The sequence below is a fragment of the Alligator sinensis genome, unplaced genomic scaffold (genome assembly GCF_000455745.1).
Source record: "Alligator sinensis unplaced genomic scaffold, ASM45574v1 scaffold299_1, whole genome shotgun sequence".
NCBI classification, from domain to species: domain Eukaryota; kingdom Metazoa; phylum Chordata; order Crocodylia; family Alligatoridae; genus Alligator; species Alligator sinensis.
In genome coordinates, this window is record NW_005841981.1 from 776,266 (window position 1) to 792,166 (window position 15,901).

At 43.7% G+C, this 15,901-nt stretch overlaps 1 long non-coding RNA gene across 1 annotated transcript in view; it reads right to left on the bottom strand.

Annotated features, from left to right (window-relative positions):
- LOC112549861 overlaps positions 1–9,671 on the bottom strand; it is a 65,318-nt gene extending 55,647 nt beyond the window's left edge. Inside the window, exons 1-2 of the long non-coding RNA XR_003093433.1 lie at positions 9,587–9,671; positions 7,842–7,962 (exon numbers count right to left, since the gene is read on the bottom strand). This is a non-coding gene — a long non-coding RNA (uncharacterized LOC112549861). The remainder of the gene's footprint in view (positions 1–7,841; positions 7,963–9,586) is intronic.
- Positions 9,672–15,901: the final 6,230 nt, after the last annotated feature.

The window sequence follows — 15,901 nt, forward strand, 5'->3', positions numbered from 1 at the left end:
TTCCCTACATTTCAATGCCAACTTTTTCTCTTTTGAACACAGCCACATACTGTGCTTATAGGTCTCTACCATGACATAAACCAGCTTCAAATGCCTATTTAAATGAAATTGCTCCTAACCTCATAGCTTATGGACCTGGATTTAACTCAGAAATGCATGAACCATTTGATTGCTTTTATTCCTAACCTATTTCAATCTTGATGGATTTATTCCATTTTTCCACACTGTTTGCTAATCTGTCATGTGCAAGGCAATCTGTCAACATGAATACCAGACCTGTACAAAAATAAGGAATTTTCCTCCAGAAAACTGACCAATTTGTCAAAAATTGTAATTCTGTGGTGTTCAGCAATTTTTAATAATGTGTTTCAACCAAAAATTTCCAAAACCCAACATAAAGCTATTTTGAAGACAAAAGGCACTTGCTGAAAAACACTTTATTCATTCCAGAATTAAAATTAAAATTTGTGATTTGATGGAAATTTTTCACCCAGTCCTAATGGACACCACTAAAGTTCAACAGCTAGAAAAATATTTCCATATCAATTTATGTATTTAATCAGATTTATATGCCACCCTTCTCAAAACAGGCTTAGGCAGATTTCAATAAAAGAAATAACTTACAACAGTAGAGTAAAATATAAAAATAAGAAGATAAAACAAGCTCCTCTGAAAAATCCCAAAATTCAAAGCAATCCACCCCACCTCACCCACTTCCACTCCTCCCTTGCCTCTGACCTTGAAGAACATCCAGCCCTATCCAACACATCCTCATTTTCCAACCCATATCCACTATCCCCATATTCCCATTTACCTTCCCATCCTTAGCCACTTCTACTGTCCACCTCATACCCTGGGGAGTCTCACCTGCCTCCTACATTACTATCCTACCCAAACCCATACTTCTCTCTCTCATGGGAATGAAGGGGGGAGGCATGCTTGCCCCAACTCACCTATTCCCCTGCCTCACATCCAGGGCAATTTGCCCCTTCTCTTACTGTCCCTCTCAACTTGTGCCTCACAGGGCTCTCCCTCTCAACTGCATGGCTGTCTCCAAAACCCACCCATTCCAACCCTTATCTGCCAAAGAAAAACATTATTCAATTTAATTATAACAGGCAGTACAATTAAAAAAACCCTGTCCCACCCTCTCTCTCTTCCAAAGAGTGCCTTTGACTATATTCAAATTAAAAAGCATCAATTTCATCCTAATCCATATTGTCTTTACATCCCAACAAATAAGAGATTGTAATGTTAAAAGTTTTAACTAACTAAAAAATTCAAATGAATCACTAATACAAATGTATTGATGTCAATGGACTAGTATTTAGCAAAGTAAAGAAGTCACAGCAGAAAGTAGTAAGAACAGGAAAACAAATTGTGGCCAGAAATGCTGGTTAAACCCCGGAACATCACTAAAAGGCACTGGGTGATACATTAGCTGCCTTAAGCCTTCATAAATCTCGCACAACATCTTTAAGGTCCAATTCTACAACCATAACTCACGTTGATTTCAGCGGGACAGGTCACATAAAAGTTACTCAACCTGAACGAGGGTTTCTGAACTGGAGCATTTTTTTTTTTAAATGTTTATAGTGACAACCAGGGCTTTTTCCCTTTTTGAGTTTGATCCTCTCAGACTCTACTTCATCTCTTCTCTGTCACAGACCCCTTTTAGCAGCATCATAGGAAGCCATCTTGCTTTCAGTGTGGATTGAAAATGAGCAAGAAGCTAGTCAGTTTCAGGTTGGCTGCCCAGCCTGTGACAGAAGTGGTACCTGCTTCCAGTTCCAAGGACGGGGAGGAGGCAGAGGTAAGATGAGGGGATGAATGACAGCCTCTCATCCCAGCTCTGCTTTCTCCACAGGTCTGTGGCTGTCCACAGTCTCCTGTCTTCTAGCCTGGAAAGTGCAGGGCGGCTCAGCCCCGTTCCCACCTTGTTACCAAACACTGTACTTCTGTCACATGCTGTAAGAGTGCTGTAACTTTGTAGTGCTATAAAAATGCTCTAAATTACAGTGCTGTAAAACATGCACAGAGCACTTCTGTACGCACCCCCTAGAGCAGAGTCAAATTATTCTTTACATCATAATTATAAGGAGAAACAAAGGTATAGTGAGAGCATGCAGAGACAAAAATCAGAAAGACAATGGCAAGGACATGAGAAGCAAGGCACTTAAAACATGGAAAAAGGCATTCTGTAAACACATTAGTAGTCAGAAATCAAAGGAAAGAGTCAGTCCACTAATCGGTGGGTACATCTGCACAAGACACTGCGGCACCATAGAGACGTGCTACAGTGCCATAGCATCCATTTGCAAAAACCATGATGTCACTGCTACATCACCATAGCAACATGTTCCCTCATAGCACATTACTATGGTGACATAGCAACCAAAAATAACCATGCGCAGCTGGCATAGTGCAGCATGGGCTGTTACTGCGCTGTCTTTTAGTACTTCCAAAAGGAAGTACTAAATGACAGCATAGTAACAAAGGTGCTGTACGGCCACGTGTAGACACGCTGAAGTATCCCAACTCATTCTTCAGTAAAAAAAAGTGCTTGGAGGTGCAAGAACTCAGGCTAGAATAGGAAAGGAATAAATAAAAGGTTACTTAGTACAGTTAGGTGTTTTCTTGAACGTCTCCCCACTCTGCTTAACGAACTGGCTAAAGCAAAGAGAGATCTTGAAGGACAGGTAAAATTCCATGAGACAGAAAAAGAGAGAGCATAATGACTATCTTTATAAAGGTGAAAAAGAAACCATGGAATTATAGACCAGTCAGTCTGAATCTAATTCTTGGAAATACATTGAAACTAGTAATTAAATGACTTATTTCAAAAACTCCATACACTAAGGTGATAAGCAATAGTCAAAATTGATCTATCAAGAATAAATCATGTCCAAACAACCTAATTTAATTCTATGACAAGATAACAGGACTTACAGATTAAAAACAAAACAAAACAAACAAAAACAAAACAAAAAAAGGCAAACATGGTATATCTGGACTTCAGTAAGATTTTCACACTGCCCCATATAGTATCCTTTTAAACAAACTAGAAACACACAGTTTTTAAGAAACTATTATAAGGAGGGAACACAATTGGTTGGAATATCATACTATAAGTTTTATTCTTGCTGGAAGAATGTACTAATTGGGATTCTGCAAGGGTCTGTCCTGGACTAGTAACTACTGAATATTTTGATTAAATGACTTATGATTGTCGTGGAGTCCCTCCTGAGGCAATGCTTGTGCAGGACCCTGAAGGTCTTGTCTGGTCTCTCTGAGTGCTCCCTGAAGCCAGCCCAGGCACAACTTCTTGTGTAAGGAAGAGAACCCTAAATCTATTCCACTCTAAGACCATGGCCTTTCCACCAATCCTTCATGCTCCCTGGTTTTCTGTGGCCCTGCCTCAGAGAGCTCCCTTCTGGTTCCAGTCCTGAGACAGGAACTTTGAATCATTTTGGGAAGAACAAGTGTACCCTTAACTTCCAAGCAGCAAGACAGACAGTTTTTCTTCAATAAAGGCATTTACTTTTATTTACTTTTTACATTTACATGTAAAAAGTAAATAAACATTTACATTTACTTTCCTGGGGGGCCTTTGCCCCCCAGGAAAAGTTCTCTGCTTCTTTCAGAGGGTTAAGCATTTCCTCTTTCCCAAATCCACCTTACACAGCCTTTATCACACAAAGTTTGCTCAGCTGTTCTTTCTCCAGTCAACACAGATACAAGTCCCAAAGCTGCCCAGCTACTCTCTCTCCCCTCAGACAAACCCTGACCAGCCAGACACTCTCTTTGGTCCCTTTCCTATTCACTGCAATGCTTATTCCCTTCAGCTTCTCTGGAGCCCTTGGCAATCCCACATCTGTTGACATGTCAACAAAGCTGTTTGCTCTGTTGATGCTGGAAATCCATCTAGTCTCCTCCAATGCTAGACAGCTCTCAACAGCAGGTAGGTAACAGGCACTCTATAACTCGTCTTTCCTTGTGTACTACCTTTACAGGTCACCCAAAGCACAAAACATTAAAACAACCTGAACACATCTGTAGCCCAGGTGGTACACAGTCAGTACCCCCTCTTCAATTGAAGGGATGTTAGCAGGGTGTGAGCATGCTGTTGGAGAATGACCACCTAGCTTTAGGCCAGCTCACCTCCATCCCCTGTGGAGCAGAGCAGAGTCCAGGTACACCCAAGGATATTTAACTATTTACAGGTTAAATTGTACAGTACAATGTCTATATACATATATTCATATACACTATTTACAATTATTAATTCACAAAACAATTACCCAGGCAATCTCAGCTGGGTATGGCAGATGACGGCACTATATCTGCATAGGCCTTGACCCTCTTTAGCCTTCCCATTGGTGTACAGCCCCTACCCTCAGCAGGCTCTCCAGGCAACAGGCAAGGGAACAGTGGACAGTAACAACACAAATTAAACAGTAGGTCAGCAGAAAAAACCCAGCAGGGATAAGTCACTAGTCTAAACATATGTAACCTGGACAAAATATGAGACACATGTTCTCTGAAGGGGCAGGGAGAGGGAAAAGATGTGGAGCCAACCTTCCCAGTGTATAGCCCCTCTTTCTGACAACTTACCCCTCAGTTACCTTGACCAGGTCTCAGACCCAGGTCTCCAGTGTGCCAGATAAGAATTCCACCACTAAACTAGCAAAGGCTGAGCTACTGGCTGCTGCTTGGGCTTTCATCCTTCTGGGAGCCTCCCCTGGCCAGCCGCACAGCCTGCTGATTGACACATTAGTAAGCCACTCCCTGCCATCCCAGCTAGACAGCACCAAGGCTCGGGATTCCCTGCATGCTGCCCACACATGGAAGAGAGCCACCGAGAGGAGCTGCCGCCTGCAGCCCTGAGACATTCCTTGCATGCCACCCGTATGCCGAAGGGAGCCGCCACCTGCGGGTTTCCAGCCAGGCTGCTTCTGGCAGCCCTGAGGCTGGGAGATTTCCTGTGTGCCACCTGCATGCTGAAGGGAACCTCCAAGAGCAGCCATCATCTGTGAGTTCCCAGCTGGGGTGCTGCCTGCACCTCTGAGACTGGGGATTCCCTGCATGCTGCTCACATGCCAAAGAGAGCTGCCACTGGCCAGTTTGCCACGTGCCACTCTGAGCACTGGGCCTCCTTCAGGGCTCTTCTGAGGGAACTGCTCCACTCCCGCTGATCAGTTCTCATCAGCTCTTCTGCAGCCTGTCTTCATCGGCCTTCATCAAAGCTACCCATGTGCTGGGTACGTGGGTTTTTATTCCTTCTGGAGACTCCACCCCAGATTGAGAATGGACCAATGGGAAAGCCTGGGTGGTTAGTTCCCCCTCAGGTCCTCTTCTTTATCTTACCCGCTAGGTCAGGGTGGGGCTAGCCTATCTCCTACCCTCTTTTGATTGGTGGGGAAAGGGAATGCCTGGGCCATCTGGCTCAAGCCATCAAGTCAGGCTGCTGCTGGCAAGCCTGCCACACATTTATAACAATAAGATTACCATAGAACCCATAGTCTGTCACTGAGGGAATAGAGTACAGTTGTTAAACTTGCAGTTTATACCAAACTGGGTAGGGTTACAAGCACTAAGGAGGGCAGGATTAGAATTCAAAAAATATTGACAAATGGAAGAAATGGTTTGAAATTCAATAAAGGAAAGTACAAAATAACAAACATAGGAATAATCAATTGTTCAAATACAAATGAAGAACAACTGACTAGTCAGCAGTTCTACAAATAAGGATCTAATGACTACAGTATATCACAATGAACATGGATCAGTAAACTGTTGCAAAATATATAACATCATACTAGTATGCATAAATAGGAATAGTGTATTGAAATAAATTAAATACATCTTCCACTCTACTCAGCACTAAGTAAGTGAATACTCAGGTGAAGAACTGTCCAAATTTGGGGCACCATACTTCAAGAAAGATGTGACCAATTGATGATAACTTAGAAGAGAGTACCAACAATGATCAGAAGTGAGAAAACATGATCTACGGCCAAAGGAGATGGCTTTGATTAGTCTAGAGATAAGACAACAGAGGGGAAACATTTTAAAAGACTTCAGATATGCAAAAGGTTACTGTAAGGAGAAAGATTATAAACTGTTCTTCATATCTACTAGGGAAAAGACAAGAAACAATGGGCTTAAATTGTAGACAAGGGAAATATAAGTTGAGTTTTAGGAAGAAGAGGTTTTTACTATGTGGAAAAGTTACCTAGGAAAAGCTGAATCACCATCAGGGAGGATTTTAAGAGGAGGTAAGACAATGAATGTCTAAAATGATTAAGATATTCTCTGTCTTTGCAAGAGGACTGGTAGATGATTTCTCAATGTCCCTTCATCCTGATTTTCTATGATTGACTCTCAGCTGAACTTTCCCTTCAAGGTAAACCGTAAAAAAAATCTACCCTTGTATCACTCTCAGAAAGTAGAAAGTTCATCTAAAATAAGAAATACTAAAAAACCAATGGGAAGAGTTTTTTCCAGGCACAATAAAAACCTAAGTAAAGTCTGCATTCCCTGAATTAGGATATTCAAAGGATGGGTCATTAAGACACACATTACCAGAGATCATAGAATCATAGAAAATTAGGTTTGAAGGGACCTCAGGAGGTCATCTAGTCCAATGCCTTGCTCAAAGCAGGTCCATCCCCAACTAAATTATCCTACCCAACGCTTTGTCTAGATGAGTCTTAAAAATCTTAACATGTTTGAGTGCTTTACTACCCTGCTAGGCTAAGTACAGAAATCTTGGAGCATTAGGAGAGGTTAAATCAATTCAAAATCGCTTCCCATGGGTAAGTCATTATGGGGGGATAATGGGTGGGTTGGGAGTCCATCAGGCTAGGGGTCCACCAGGGGATGGGGGTCAGGCACGACATGTGGATTGTATGGGGGGGGCAAGCATGACCCACAAGGGGTGGGGGGTAGGCACAAACTATAGGTAGGGTCAAATGGAGATGGGGTCCCCCCCTGCAAACCTACACCCACCATCTCTTCCACCTCTCCCTCCACCGGAACTTATTTGTTCAGTTCTGGCAGTGGTGAACACTGATAAAAGTGGTTGCACCTGGAGCAGCTTGTGGGATGGGGGTTGAGAGGGATGGCTGGTTAGGGGCAAAGGGCTGGGGAGCGCAAAAAATAAATCAGTGTAGGGTATGAAGAGAGAAGCCCCAGGGCTGGACCCAGTGGCTGGGTTTTGTAATGCATCATTCCACAGAAAAATACAGTGGAGAAAATATATTAAAAATATATTAAAAAACATAATAAGAAAGAACAGCCAGTGCAAGGAGCAATATAAAAGATCAAAGGATCAAAATAAGAAGCAGTGAAGTAAGAGTCCAGTCCTACCAGCTGATGAATGCCCCCTCCAGTGCTAAAACACTTTCAAATCTGGATCCAGTTAAGAGGCAATGAGAGATATTCAGTATATCATAGAAAATATACAGACCCATGCAGGTTTATATCATAAAGTAACAAATAACATTGAAAATTAGTGATTTGTATGATATTACAAATTACATAGCTCTGCTGATTTTTTTGCCAGTGTGGTTCAGACAGGATTATACATGGCTACAACAGTAAATGCTTTATTGATAACCCATAGACACTCAGCACTATTTCCTAATGTGGCAAGACCTTACACATTAACCCTTTAAGTACCTAATCAAGCAGCATCTTTCAACATGCATTAGTGCTAGAAGGTCTAATAAGCTATAATTATGAGATTTAACTGAAGGTGGACAACCTGCATCTCTGGCCTCTTACGAAGATAAACCTGTCTCCTATTGAACTGCATCTCTATTTGATTTTAGCCTTACCCTTTTTCTTCTCTGGCTTTAGTCTTTATCTTCAGCTCTGTGATCCTGAGTGGGCCCTCTACTTTCTTCTTTCCCTTTGCTCTTAAGCATGCCATTTTTATCTTTGAATGCTGGTTTGACTCTGTAAAAACAACAACAAACAAAACAATTAAAAGGGAAAAATGGTTTTAAGTAACTATTGACACAATTTTAGGCTATGTGTGCATTGGCCTACGTAGCTGAGGAAATAAAGCCAACCGAGAAATATTTCAGTGTTTTAGTGTGTTGGCTAGAATGCAACACAGCATATCAACAGACTCAAATATAGACTACAACAAAAATCAATTTTAATTTCCAAATAGAGAGGAAGAGGTACCAAAAGTATGTGTCCTTTCTTTCCATAGTCATTGATTTGCTTGGGGCAGTGCATTCACTAACCTCTCCCATGCTCCTCAAAACACACATACAATATCTACCAATATTAACAATGGGCAATATTGCTGACAAGGCAACTGTAAAGGTAAGCTTTGATATTATGCTATTATGAGTAGGCAGCCTCCAGAAAAGCCCTTTAAACTGGTAAATATCAAGATCAGATCAAATGAAGGTCAGAATAGGTTCAATAGTATTGGAAAGTGCCTCCATACCAAGAAAGGTAATATAGATCACATGCATCACTGCTGTAATTTCATTGACTTCAATAGATCTCCCCCAGGGATGAATGTGGCAAAATGCCATGCTTGTTCTTCACACAGTGTTGTGATCAGGAGAAGAAAGTAAACATGATCTATGAGGATTTTAAGTATACTTTTTAGAGTGCCAGACCAGAATGACTACTCTTCTATTTAGGTATTATCTATTACTCTTAGAGTAAGTATACCACACTTTGAGAAAGTGATAAAATCTGGCCCTCCCTCTTTAAATTCAGATGGCTCTGGCTTAACTAGATTTTAAAACTAGCAAGTAGTGTGTTTTATAAACTTGCACTCACTTGGTGTTCCATTTCTTGAACAAATTTTGAAGTGTGTAATTATAATTCATAGTAGTTAAAAAGACAAAAAGGATAATTTTCAGTGGATCAGTTCAAAGAAGACTCACTAAATTATGCTGTATGCCTTCTAAGTAACCAGCAAACAATTTTTTTAACAGAAAAAAAAAGTACTTCTGAGTAAATGAACAGCATTTTTGGAAAACAAGAGGCCATTTGAATGGAATTAGACTTCCAGAAGTTATAGCTATAGATGCAGAGCATCTACAGATTCAAAACATCAAACTGAGTATGAGATAGACTCTCTGGTGAATTAGATAGATTTCTATATTCAGGATGATTTCAAATAGTAATGTCTGTTAGACCCCGACTCCATGCAGCACCCAACGACTAGGGAGATGACGATCCAATTACCCATGGATCCTGTTACTCATTAGCCAGAGCAGAGCAGGGAGCAAACACCAGCACACATTGCTCGCAACAGCTTTATTCAGAATGGAGAAACAGCTTCGGACAAGGGTCTCATGCCATAAGAGACAGGGTCCTTCCCTGAACAACAGTTCTTTCCAACATTTATACATCTTGATTCATACATATTAACATTTGCTCCACCCTTGTCCCACCTTTGGTTCCACCTACTTCACCTCCTATCTCAAGCTCCACCTCTGTTTACTGTTTGCTTCCTTAGCATAGTATTGCCTATGCATTTCATTCATTTACATGCCTCTTTGCTAAGAGTGCATGTGTAAGACTTTGATGCCCCTCTTCTCCCAGTCACCTGTGGTTTCTTGCTGGTTTTCTTGCTGACTTCCATCTCCAAGGCTGTATTTCTGCTTTTGTCTCCTGACATTAGTTGGTGGGCTATTCTATTTTTAACATATCATGCACTTTGCACCCTACCTCCCCTGTTAAGATTCTGCTTACTTAAGCATTAGCTAAGTTAGTTGCTTTTAATATATCAGCTAGCCTTGTGACCACCAGCTTTTTGCTGAGGTTACCTTTTAATATATCATCCACCCTTGTTGTGAGAGTCCGGAGGGTACAACCCTGGCCAGGAGCACGGACCTCACCATATCAGGATGTCCACGCTGTGACAGGAAGTACCCATCTGTGCCAGCCCAGCTTTACCTCCTCGCCGGGTGAAGCGGATTGGGGCTAATCCACAATGGGGGCAATATCCGGGGGTGAGAAACAGAGCTGGGGAGGAGAGAAGGACAGCAGGAAAGGAGAAGGAAGAAGCCCAGGAGCCGGAGACACAGGAGGAAGGCTGCGAAAGCTGGAGCTACGGATCGGGACCCAGCATTCCTCCACGTGGAAGAGGGGACCGTGTACCCCAAAAGGGTACCATGACCAGATCGGGAGTAGGTGGAAAGCCAATGGGCTGAGACAACCGCACCTCCAAACCAGCTGATTGGGGAAGAGGGAGTTCCCCTCCTCATTAAGTGGCATGCATCTCCAATTAAGCCCGGCACAGTCATAAATAACAAAGTATCCAGGAGGAATCTTGAGCAGAGAGCAAGCCATTGGTAGACTCCAAGGGGTAACAAAGCCCCAGTCATTTGGGACCAGACTTTGATAGCACCCAAAGGAAGACAAAGACCAAGCAATAAGATTTCAGGTAACCCCAAAAAATAAAATGAGAAGAGAGTAAAGAAATTGGTTTTGAGTGGGTCCTTTCGTTGCTTTTATCCTGAGGCTTTGGGCACTGGGGCAGCCCCCTCGGTTGATCCAGGTGTAGGATGGGTAGTTACCACCTCCCTTTCATAAACATCTTCTTATCATCAAAGTCATGGCGAGCGGGAAGAAAGGGCACCAGACCTCACCCAGATCGACCATAAGGGGTGCAGCCACCCTGAGGGGACCAGTGAATGTCAGCAGGATGTAAGAGTACACACCTGTACCCGGTGACTACCTGACACTTATGACCAGCAGCTTTTTGCTGAGACACAGCAAAAGCCTTCATTCATCTGCACACTCAGCACCCCCATATTCCATGTCATTACCTCAACATCCAAAATCCATATCATTACCCTAAAAATGTCCTTCCACAACAGTCCACAATAGTCTCACCTCTGTCATTGGAAAAGTCTTTGAAAAAATTATTAAGGACCATATTTGTGTGAGTCCAGTGGGAAAAATAATGCAGCAGGGCAATCAGCATGGATTCATAGCAGGTAGATTTGTAGATTTCATAGATATAAGGGCTGGAAGGGACCTCAAAGATCATCAAGCCCAGCCCCGTGCCCCAGGGGCAGGAAGTCAACTAGGGTCAAAGGACCCCAGCAAAATAAGCATCCAAGCATTTCTTGAATGAGTCCAGAGTAGGTGCCTGCACCACATCTGGAGGGAGTCTGTTCCAGGTCTTGAGGGTTCAGACAGTAAAGAATTTTTTTCTTATGTCCAGCCTAAAACAGACTTGTAGGAGTTTATGATGGTTGGTCCTCATTTTTCCTTGGGGTGCTCTGGTGAACAGATGTTCTCTCAGATCCTGATGAACACCCCTTGTGTACTTATAGGCAGCCACCAGGTCCTCCCTAAACCTGTGCTTTTCCAAACTGAAGAGTCCCACGGCTCTCAGCCTCTCTTCATAAGGCCTATTCTCTTGCCCTCTGATCATGTGCATGGCTCTTCTCTGGACTCTCAAGATTCTCCACATCCTTCTTGAATTGTGGAGCCCAGAATTGGATGCATTACTCCAGCTGCAGCCTCACCAAGGCCAAGTACAGTGGGAAGATGACATCCTGAGATTTACTTGAGAAGCATCTATGGATGCAAGCCAGAGTTTTGTTTGCTTTACCAGCTGCGACATTGCATTGGTGGCTCATCTTCATCTTATTGTCAATCATGACCCCCAAGTCTCTTTCAGCAGTGGTGCTAGCAAGTGTAGCACTGCTGAGCCTATAAGTATACTGCAGGTTTTCTCGCCCCCCCCCTCACCTGAGGTGGAGTACCTTCCATTTATCAGTATTGAACGTCATTAGGTTTGTGTCCACACACTTACTAAGCTTATCCAAGTCAGCCTGGATCACAAGTCTATTCTCAGGTGTGGACGCTATGCCCCAGAGTTTAGTGTCATTGGCGAACTTAGCCAGTGTGCTTCTGACACCAATGTACACACCGTTGATAAAGATGTTGAAGAGAACCAGTCCAAGGACAGAGCCTTGGGGGATGCCACTGGTCATGGAGCGCCATAATGACTCACTGCCATCGACCACTACTCTCTGGGTCCAACCTCGGAGCCAATTTCCCAGTCATTGGAACATGGTGTAGCCAAGGCCACAGTTGGCCAATTTTGTCATAAGGAAGTCATGGGACACCCACTCAAAGGCTTTTTTAAAGTCCAGGTATATGACATCAATCTCTTCTCCCTTGTCCAGGTGATACGTCACCTGGTCATAGAAGGAGATGAGATTGGTCAGGCAAGACCTACCCGTGACAAACCCATGCTGGCTATCCCTCAGGATGTTTCCCTCAGCCAGTTTATCCGGAAGGGTCCCCTTGATAATTTTCTCAAGAATCTTACCAGGGATTGAGGTCAAGCTGATTGGCCCATAATTCCAGGGATCTATTTTCTGCCCTGTTTTGAAGATGGGTACCACATTGGCCTTCTTCCAGTCTTCAGGTACTTCACCTGAGTGCCATGAATTTTTTAATATTTTTGCCAATGGTTGGGCTATGACACCTACCAGCACCTTGAGTACCCTAGGGTGTAACCTGTCAGGACCAGCTGACTTGAAGGTATCCAGCTTCTCAAGGTGATCCTTTACTAGATCAACACCAGTGCTGGGTATAAATATGCCCTCATCCTGGCCATCTCGCATCTTGCTAGGCAGGGTGGTCCCATTGAACTGATGAAAGACTGATGCAAAGTACCCATTAAGCAGGTTGACTTTTTCCTGGGTGTCGGTTATCAGCTGTCCCATTTGGTTCAGCGGGGGTCCAATGTTACCCTTGCTTTTTTTCCGACTCCCTACATATTTGTGAAGCCAGATGGAGCTCGGTTGCAGCCTTGGCTTTCCTGATCCACTCCCTGTAGGTACGGACCAGTGCTGAGTACTCCTCCTTGGTGGTAATTCCAACCTTCCATCCTTTATAAGTCTCTCTCTTTAGAGGTGTAGCAGGTTCTCGAGTTCCCTGCTGAGCCGGGGGGGTTGCTGTGCCTTTTTGCTACCCTTCCTCCGAGATGGGATAGCCATCCCTTGTGCTGTCAGGAGTGCTCCCATGCAATTCCTCTTGGACTCCTCTTCCTGTTGAGCTGTGGTCCCTTAGGGCCTTGACAACAAGCCTCCTGAGCTTGTCAAAGTCAGCTTTCCTGAAGTCAAGGACTTGTATATTGCTGACTGACTTGCCAGCTTTGCAGTGGATAGTAAAAGGTGATCAGCTCATGGTCACTATCACCCAGCTTTCCATCAATTCTTAGGTCACTGACTATGTCATCCCCTTTGGCCAGTGCCAGGTCCAACAACGCTTTACCTCTCATCGGCCCATAGACTTCTTGAGTCAGGTAGAGCTCTTCCACACGTGAGGAAGATTTGCCATCAATCGGATTTGGCTGAGTACTCTTCCCATGAGATGTCCAGGTAGTTGAAGTCTCCCATGACAACCATGCACCGAGGGTGTGCAGCCTCAGCCAGTTCCCTGGTGAATTCCTGGTCCAGCTCTTGTTTCTGGTTAGGAGGTCTGTAGTAGACTCCTACCATGTCCCCTGAGCCACGTTCCCCATGTATTTTGACCCAGAGAGACTACAGTCATCCATCCTGGGTGCCAATGTCAATATGGAGGGATGCGTAGCTGTCCTTGACATAGAGGGCTACACTTCCACCCCTTTTATCTGCACAATCACCCCTGTACAGGGTATAGCCATCTGTACCTGTGGCCCAGTCATATGTGGAGTCCCAGCAGGTCTCCATTATCCCTGTGAGGTCATAGTCATTCTTGTTTAGCAGGAGGACCAGTTCCTTCTGTTTTTTCCCCAAGCTCCTGCGTACAGGCAGGCAAGTGTCCCATTGGGGGCCCTTGCCTCCCCTACAGATTGTCCCAGGGCTAGGGTAGGGGTGGATTCCCTTAAGTGCCTTAGCCTGCTGGATTTACAAGGGTTGCCCAGTGGGCAAGCAGTGACGATAATCCCCCCAACCTCCAGCAGTCTTAGATCATGTCTGACTAATCTGGTTTCTTTTAATGGCCAGGTCACAAAATGTTTAGTCGCAGGAGTAGAGGTAGATGTCATTCACTTGGATTTTAGGAAGGTCTTCGATACAGTATCTCATCCCATTCTCATAAATAAATTAAGAGTCTGTGACTTAGATAATTACACAGTCTGCTGGGTGGGAAATTGGCTAGAGGGTTGTACCCAGAGAGTGGTGGTGGATGGGTCAGTATTGACCTGGAAGGATGTGGGCAGTGGGTGCCCGCAAGGCTTGATCCTTGGACCTGTGCTCTTCAATGTCTTCATCAGTGACTTGGATTTGGGCATGCCATGTACTCTGTCCAAGTTTGCAGATGATACTAAATTGTGGGGTGAAGTGAACAAACCAGAGGGCAAGGAAGTATTGCAGGCAGACCTGGGTCATTTGGAAAAGAACATAATAGGATGCAGTTCAACAAGGACATATGCAGAGTGCTGCACCTAGGGCATAAAAATATCCAGCACACCTACTGGCTGGGGAATAACCTTCTCAGCAGCACCGAAGTAGAAAGGGATCTTGGAGTCATACTGGACTCCAAGATGAACATGAGTCATCAGCGTGATGAAATCATCAGTAAAGCTAACCACACTGTAATGCATTAGCAGATGCATGACAAATAGAGCGAAGGAGGTGATACTTCCCCTCTATGTGGCATTGGTCAGACCACAGTTGGAGTACTGCATCCAGTTTTGGGCACCATACTTTAAGAAGGACATAGATAACCTCGAGAGGGTCCAGAGCAGGGCCACTCGTATGGTTAAGGGCTTGCAGGCCAAGCCCTATAAGGAGAGCTTGAGGGGCCTGAATCTCTTCAGCCTCCACAAGAGAAGGCTGAGAGGTGATCTTGTGGCCACCTACAAATTCATTAGCGAGGCACAGCAAGGAACTAGAGATACTCTGTTCACCAGGGAGCCTCTTGGGGTAACAAGGAACAATGGTCACAAACTGACAGAACAGATTTAGGCTAGATATCAGGAAGAACTTCATCATGGTAAGGGTGGCCAGAATTTGGAATGGGCTTCAGAGGGAGGTGGTGATCTCCTCTACCTTGGGGGTCTTAAAGAAAAGGCTGGATAGGCATCTGGCTGGAAACATCTGGCCTCACCACTTTTTCCTGCCTATAGCAGGGGATTGGACTTGATGATCTGTGGATGTCCCTTCCAAACCTAGCATCTATGAATCTATGAAACAGTAGCAATGAGAAACAGTAAACACACAAAACTATCACTTCTTCAGATAACTGCAGTTGAAGAAAGGAATAGCATAATGAAGATTTCTCAGCAGTTGAACCAGAGCTACTATTTGGCAAATGTATTCAGTTAGCAAATATACCTGTTTACATATGGATGCAAGACAACTGACATAGTTGGAGTTTATTTGCAAGGGCCTACTTTGTTTAAAAACAGATTAGAAGTGGCCAGTGGGTTTGACAAAGTATGGCATTTTTCAAATGTGTTTCTTATAATGGTAACCTTGGTTGAATGTAGCTATAGAACACGACAAACTAATATGTGGAATGGTAGTTGGGTCTAACAGTTTGGAATAGCACCATTCAAGCAATTAATAAAAAAATCTGTGTACACATGCATTTTTGAAAAAATAATCCTGAGTAATACTTTACACTCTCCAGGAACTATCAAATAATATTAACACATTCACATTATGAAGTGCCCCGCCTTAGGCATAGAACTACAAAAGTAGTGGTGTAACTAGCAACTAGAAGCATATCAGGAGCCAGATATGATGCTAAGAAAGCACAGCTATATAATTCCTCTTAGGTTGGGATGTAGGGTTCTAGCACAGGCTTCTGTCCATCCTTACATCTCAGCAAATTCAAGTGTTTACAGTTATCATCCTAACATCTTATGAAAGTTGATTGTACATGTTCATGCAGATGGTTTGGTGTG